Source organism: Mobula hypostoma, chromosome 22 (genome assembly GCF_963921235.1).
Source record: "Mobula hypostoma chromosome 22, sMobHyp1.1, whole genome shotgun sequence".
NCBI lineage: Eukaryota > Metazoa > Chordata > Chondrichthyes > Myliobatiformes > Myliobatidae > Mobula > Mobula hypostoma.
Genome location: NC_086118.1, coordinates 14262737 through 14270418, shown reverse-complemented (window position 1 = coordinate 14270418; position 7682 = coordinate 14262737).

The following is a 7682-nucleotide window of genomic DNA, read 5'->3' as shown; positions in this document are numbered from 1 at the left end:
TTCCTCGTCCAGGTCCCACTTTCCTAGTCTTAGCCTAGGCCCGGTGTCCTTGTCTTGTCCAGGGCCTGTGTCTAGGCCCAGCATTGTTTCTTCCCTTGCTTTCTTGACAAACCTAGTCCTGTTCCTGGTACTTCAGTGTCTGTGTCTTGCATTTGGGTCTGCTACCAGTGCCCCTTGCAACACAATTGTTAATATCCATTTGTAATAAACTGGGAGGAAAAGGAAAAGTTTGAAGATGTTTTCTTTGTAGAGTAGTTGACTGGAACACACACAGGTTCTCTCCAGCTTTGGGTCTCAAGTGATTCTTCAATTATTTGATTTTCTTGTAGACTGGAATTAATTGATCAGTTCTTTCAAAAGGTGCATGTTGTGGCAAACAGCCTCTGCAGTATCATTCTATAGTGGAAGCTACATTTAGAAGATACTGGATGTATCATTGCAGGCCTCCTTGAAGTTTCCCAGGAGTGGTTTGTTTCAGCTCTGGACGCTCTGCAGTAGTCACCTAGTGTCCACATCTCATGTGAGAATTACATTACCAGACATCCCTGATCACTCCAAGTCCCTAGAGCACTCGCATCATTGCATGGCTGGAAGCATTTTGCTTGTATAGAAGTCTGTCCCTTTGAGAAGCTGTTTGCAATTGTGCCACCAGCTACTCAAGGGTGTGAAGAGGTGGGGGACAGTATGTCTGTCTAACTCTGAGTTGCTACAGTGCCATATCTATATTGCAGAACATGCAAAACACCAACAGAGGAACCCATACATCTATGTCACACTTGTTAATGCCATTCTTTTGTTAATGAAGACTTAACTTTTGCTAGATTTACTGTTCACTTTTGTCTGCAAGGCTTTAAAAGGTGCAAGTTAAAACACACATTCTTAAGTACTTCACAGTAGATGCCAAAGAATGCGTGCCCTGGTTGGAGAGGGTATTTGCAATTTAGGACTGAGATGAGTGGAGTTTTAACCTTTGAACATTTTGAATTCTGTACCCTGGGGGGTGGGGTGGGGGCACGGAGGCTACAGATATCCTATCATGGGCAATATCCAAGACAAAAGATGATTTATTTTTCAATACCAGAAACATGAGAAGAAAATCTGCAGTTGTTGGAAATCCAAAGCAACACACACAAAATACTGGAGGAACTCAGCAGGCCAGGCAGCACCTTTGGAAAAGAGTACACAGTTGACATTTCGGGCCAAGACCCTTCATCAGGACTGTTGGCTCTTTTCCGAAGATGCTGACTGGCCTGCTGAGCTCCCCCAACATTGTGTGTGTGTGTGTGTGTGTGTGTGTGTGTGTGTGTGTGTGTGTGTGTGTGTGTGTGTGTGTGTGTGTGTGTGTGTGTGTGTGTGTAGTCATTGTATTATATGGTATACTGTGTATACAGTTGAGATGCCTTCTGTATTGAATTGAAGTTTATAGTTAAAACAGGGAGGAGTTTGTGTATTTAATATTTCAGCAATATTGTATGTGTATATATATTGTTTAAGCATTCTTGTTTATTTAAATAATTCATTATGGGTTATGCACTATGTAAAATATGTAAATTGCTTACATCATGACTCCACCACATGATACACACATGCCTCATTAAAGAACGAACTAAATCATACATCTCTCAGCTGACTTGTTTTCCTTAGAATTAGTTGAATGTTTTGGAGTTACAAGATATAACACTTCCTGATCTGGATTGACCACCAGAACCTCACATCCATTCAGCAGACCTGACAACTCTACCCACATTGGGCTCGCTGGGCCCTCTACTTTTATCAATTCTACTTCATCATTTCCTACCGACCTGGCTCCAAGAACACTTAAGGCAGACCCAGCTGAAATGGAGATCCGCACTCATCCCATCACTCCATCCTTGCAGAGATTCGCCCCAACCATCTAGAATCCTGAGAACCAAATCTGCCAGGCCCTACAGGACAAGCCTGCTGCAGCTGACACACCTAACGACTGCGTGTACGTGCCAGCAGCCGTGCGCACCATGGCATTGCAGTGGGTCCACTTCTCACCACTCTCTGGCCATCCAGGTGCACGACTGACTCTGGATCTTCTGCAATGCTGGTTCTTCTTGCCCACCTTAATAGCAGATGTATGTCAGTTCATTGCTGCCTCTCCTCAATGTGCCTAGTCTAAATCTCCAACCAGAGGCTCCTACTGGTCCCCAAAGTCCAGGGTCCCACATCGCTTTGGATTTCATCACAGCTTTGCCACCCTCTGGTGGGGCCATGGTAATCATGATAGTGGTGGACCAGTTCTCCAAGGTGGCCCACTTCATTGCCCTCCCCAAGCTTCTGAGATGGAAGACCTAGTTCTCCAACATGTACTTCACTTCCATGGTTTCCCTCAGGACATTGTATTGGACCGGGGCCCACAATACGCCTCTGTCTTCAGGTGAGCTTTGTTTCCTCCTCCACACTTCAGTGACTTTGTCCTCTGGCTATCATCTGCAGACCAATGGTCAATCAGAAGGAGCCAATCAGCAAGTGGAGAAGTTTCTGTGATGTTTCACTGCCTCCAACCCTTCCACATGGAAGAAGTATCTTCTCTGGATTGGACTGTCCCACAATCCACACCTCTACCACAGGTATGTCACCCTTTGAAGTCCTTTGTGGCTACCAAGCCCCATTATTCCCTGGGGTGGAGATCCCATCCTTTAGGGCCTTGTTCACCAATGCTGGAATGTTTGGAAGAGAGCAAGGAGAGCCACCCTAGCTGCAAACTGCCCCTACTACTGCCAGACTAACTGCCATTGGCACACAGCTAGACTACTTTGGCCTCGGGAGTGTGTCTCGCTATCCACTCAAGATCTGCACCTGTGCACCAATCCCACAAGCTCTCGCCCTGCTTCATCGGTCCCTTCAAGATTACCATCATGTTAATCCAGTTACTTACAGTCTACAGCTGCCACTTTCCCACAGGATCACACCTACATTCAACGTGTCCTGCCTCAAGCCAGTTGCCTATGGTCCACCCAACCCACCTGAGCCTGCACCTCTAGAACAGTGTACATGGTTCTCCAATTGATGGATTCACATCATTATGGATAGGACGTAGACTTGGGCGACTGGGAAGTTTATAGATTGGAAGAGAGATCTTGGGTGCTGTCCAGTTTCACCTTGGATCCATTGTTCATTGAGAAGTTCCACCTGACCCATTTGGGCCTGGGGTTCAAGTGCTGGTAGTAAGGAGTGGGGAATCCTGTCAGGCTTGCACAAGCACAGATCTAGTCTCCACAGAACTAACAGGAGTCACGTGCCACTCATCACCTGCAACCTATTTAAACCCACCTCTTATCCACAGTCCTTGTTTACCTGTCAAACCAGCTAGCCTCAACCAGATGCTCCTAGCCTTCACTTACCTTGTTGTGCTAAGTATCTGTTTTCTCATGTTATGTGGTCCCATTGTCATGGTCCAGATTGGGGTCCCTTTAAATTTACCTTGTTTATGTTATGATCCGGACCATTGATTCCCTGTTTTCTTGTGTCCCTCGACTTTGGTGATTAGAGGCAAATAACACTCGGCTGAACCGGTAGTTTATAGTCTCCGGCTTTCAGCTGTTCGGGTGGAAGCGTCTGTAAAGTCATCCAAGGTACGGTGTGCCGATGTCATCTGGCCGGAGCAAACCTAGTCTCTGCCGAATCGAGTGCCGGTAATTCGCCTCTCCTCACCAGAGCAACCCTGTCCAGTTACCTCGCCAAAGCGAGCCTGCAAAGTTTCCTCACCGACGTGGGTCCGTCAGTTAACCTGCCAGAGGGAATCAAGAACCGCTGTCTACTGTTCCCGGGCTGAGTCGAGTGCTCGCCACTACCTGGAGGCTCCAAGTCAAGTCCTGGCTCCAGCGGCATTCAAGTACCAAGTCAAGTCCTGGCCCTGGCGGCATTCAAGTACCAAGTCATGTCCTGTCCCTGGCGGCATTCAAGCACCAAGTCATGTCCTGGCCCTGGCGGCATTCAAGCACCAAGTCAAGTCCTGGCCCTGGCGGCTTCCCAGTTTTGAGTCAGTCCTGGCCCTGGTGGTCTGTGATTCCTGTCCTACTCCCTTGTCTGAATCCCTTCTCTGCCCCTCTGGCCTCTAGCCCTCGTCTGCACTTCGGTCTAGTTCCCTCGCCGGAGCTAGATAGGTACTGTCTGATGTTCATTCGTGTTGGTCTTGTCTGGTCTTGTCCTTGCCTCTCTACGGTAAGTCAGGCCGTCTTGCCATTGCTCTGCGGGGGGTCATATTTTGTCTTGTCCGGTCCTCGCCTCCTTGGGGGTAAGTCTGGCGGTCTTGCCGTTGCCCCATGGGGAGTCATATCTTGTCCTGTCCTCGCCTCCGTGGGTAAGTCAGGCCGTCTTGCCGTTGCCCCGTGGGGAGTCATGTCTTGTCTTGTCTTGTCCTCGCCTCCATGGAGTAAGTCAGGCCGTCTTGCCGTTGCATCGCGGAGGGTCATGAGTCCCGGCCCTATGTCCTGTACCCAAGGAGGGGTCCCGGCTCTCTGTTCTGTGTGTGAGTCCCGGCCCTGTGTCCTGTACCCAAGGAGGGGTCCCGACTCTGTGTTCTGTGTATGTCTATGGTTCCACGAACCAGCTCTCCCGAGACCGAGGCTCTGTTTTCCATGTTCCTCCTCTCCCTAGCCCATGTCATGTCCATGCCTGGTTCTGGGGTCTGAGCCCGAGGCAAGACCCAGGTACTGGGTCCTTGCCCAGTCTCGGGCTCGGAGTCCATACCCTAGCCTCTTCATGTCTCCTCTAGTTCTGGGAGCCAATTCCGAGTCCAAGCCCAGACCCTTGCTCCCAGCCTAGTCGTAGTCCTGAGTCCTTGTCCAGTTCGCTATTCCTGCTCCTGCCTTGCTCTCCTGGTATCGAACAATAAACTAAATCTAAGTAACCTCACAAGATGTGTCTTGCATTTGGGTCCACCCTTGCTCCCAATGCCCCCGCCATTGTGACACCCACGTTATTTTTCAGTTTATTGGTAAAATATTGTTTACTGCTAAATCATCTCCACTGCTCTACTTTTGTACTCTACATTTCTTGACACACCCTTGGTTTATGGAAGCATTATCATACCTTATCTGCCGTTTAAAAGATAGTACAAACCCCGCCTTCCACGAAGGTAAAAGAACCCTAGGAAGCAGTAATCACAGTATGATTGAGTTCAACTTGAAATTTGATAGGGAGAAAGTAAAGTCTGACATAGCAGAATTTCAGTGGAGTAAAGGAAACTACAGTGGTATGAGAGACGAGTTGCCCAAAGTAAACTGGAAAGAGATGCAGGCAGGGATGACAGCAGAGTAGCAATGGTGTGAGTTTCTGAGAAATGAGGAAGGTGCAGAATAGATGTATTCCAAAAATAAAGAAATACTAAAATGGCAAAATAGTGCAACCGTGGTTGACAAGGGAAGGCAAAGTTAATGTAAAAGCAAAAGAGAGGGTATACAACAAAGAGAAAAAACAGGAAGAGGATCGGGAAGCTTTTACAACCTATTGAGAGCAACTGAAAGAATCATTAAGAGGGAACAGATGAAATATGAAAGCAAGGTAGCAAACAATATCAAAGTGGATATTAAAAGCTTTTTCAAGTATGTAAAAAAATAAGAAAGTAGATATAGGTCTGCTAGAAAATGAGACAAAAGAAATAATAACAAGGGACAAGGAGATGCCAGAAGAAACAAATAAGTATTTTGCATCAGTCTTCTCTGTGGAAGACATGAGCACTGTGCCAAATGTTGAAGGGTATGAGGGAAGAGAAGTGAGTGCAGTTACTATTATAAGGGAGAAGCTGCTCAAAAGCTGAAAGAGCTAAAGGCACCTAAGCCACCTGGACCAGATGAACTGCACTCTAGGGTTCTGAAAGAGGAGTGGTAGAGATTGTGGAAGCTTTAGTAATGGTCTTTCAAGAATCATTCGACTTTGGCACGGTGCCAGAGGCCTGGAAAATTGCAAATGTCACTCCGATCTTTAAGAAAGAAGGCAGCAGAAAGGAAATTAGTTAGCCTGACCTCAGTGGTTGTGAAGATGTTATAGTGCCACACATGAGGCTGCTTACCAAGTTAAGAGCCCATGGTATTACAGGAAAGTTACTGGCATGGTTAGAGCATTGGCTGATTGATAGGAGGCAACGAATGGGAATAAAAAGATCCTTTTCCGTTGCCTGTCGGTGACTAGTGGTGAACTGCAAGGGTCAATGTTGGCTTCTTTTTATGCTGTATATCAATGATTTAGATGATAGAATAAATGGCTTTGTTGCCAAGTTTGCAGGTGATATGAGGATTAGTGAAGGGACGGGTAGTGTGGAGGAACCGGGTAGGTTGCATTAGACTTAAAACAGATTAGGATAAAGGGCAAGAAAATGGTAAATTTAATACAATGTTGGAAAGTGCATGGTCAAGCGCTTTGGTAGTAGAAATAAATGTGCAGACTATTTTATAAACGGGAAGAAAATCCAAAAATATGAGAGGCAAAGGGATTTGGGATTCCTTGTTCAGAATTTGCTAAAGGCTACCTTGCAGGCTGAGTCACTAGTGAGGAAGGCAAATGCAATGTTAGCATTTATTTCAAGAGTTCTAGGATACAAGAGCAGGTATGTGATGCTGAGGCTTTATAAGGCACCGGTGAGGTCTCACCTTGAGTACTGTGAACAGTTTTGGGCTCCTCATCAAAGAAAAGATGTGCTGGCATTGGAGAGAGTTCAGAGGAGGTTCACAAGGATGATTCAGGGAATGACAGGGTTATCATATGAGGAACATTTCATGACTCTGGGTCTGTACTCACTGGAAGTTAGAAGGAGGGATCTCATTGAAACCTTTCAAATGTTGAAAGGACTAGACAGGGTAGATGCAGAAAGAATGTTTCCCATGATGGAGGAGTGTAGGACAAGAGGGCACAGCTTCAGGATAGAGGGGCGACCATTTAAAACAGATGTGTAGAAATTTCTTTAGCCAGAGGGTGGTGAATTTGTGGAATTTGTTACCACAGGCTGCTGTGGAGGCCAGGTCATTGGGTGTATGTAAGGCAGAGATTGATAGGTTCTTGACTGGACATGGCATGAAATGTTACGGGGAGAAGGCAGGGGAGTGGGGCTGAGGAGGGGAGAAAAGGATCAGCCATGATTGAATGATGCAGACTCGATGGGCCAACTGGAATAATTCTACTCCTACGTCTTCTGGTCTTACACTGCTCCTTCATTCATTTTACTGCACTGACATGGAAGAAGGGCTCAGTACTGTTAAAGTGACCATTCCTTGACTGTCTTGGCCATGATTCTCCATGGGAACATCCCCTCTTTATCTATCTCCACCTCCAAAGCAGTATCTTGATTACGACTACGTCCATATAATCTGCAGCAGCCACTGGGTTTCACACTGAGGGACTGTGAAATGATAATTTACAGAAGCATGATTAGATTGGAGCAGGTGGCAAGAAAATTCTATAGAAATAAATGACAGGAAATTATTTTCTACATTCAAAACAATATTGCAAGTGGGAACTTTTTTATCGTGCAACTTTCATGTCTTTCACAGCAGTGAATTCCATGGAGAGCTCTGTGTTAATAATAGATCATATATTGTGAACTTCTGGTGCAACTATTACCAATAAATAAATAAATGGTGCTGCACCTCTTCCTGACCTTATAACATACAAATAATATATTAAGGAAATGATACCGGTGGAAGAGAAACAGAGCCAGG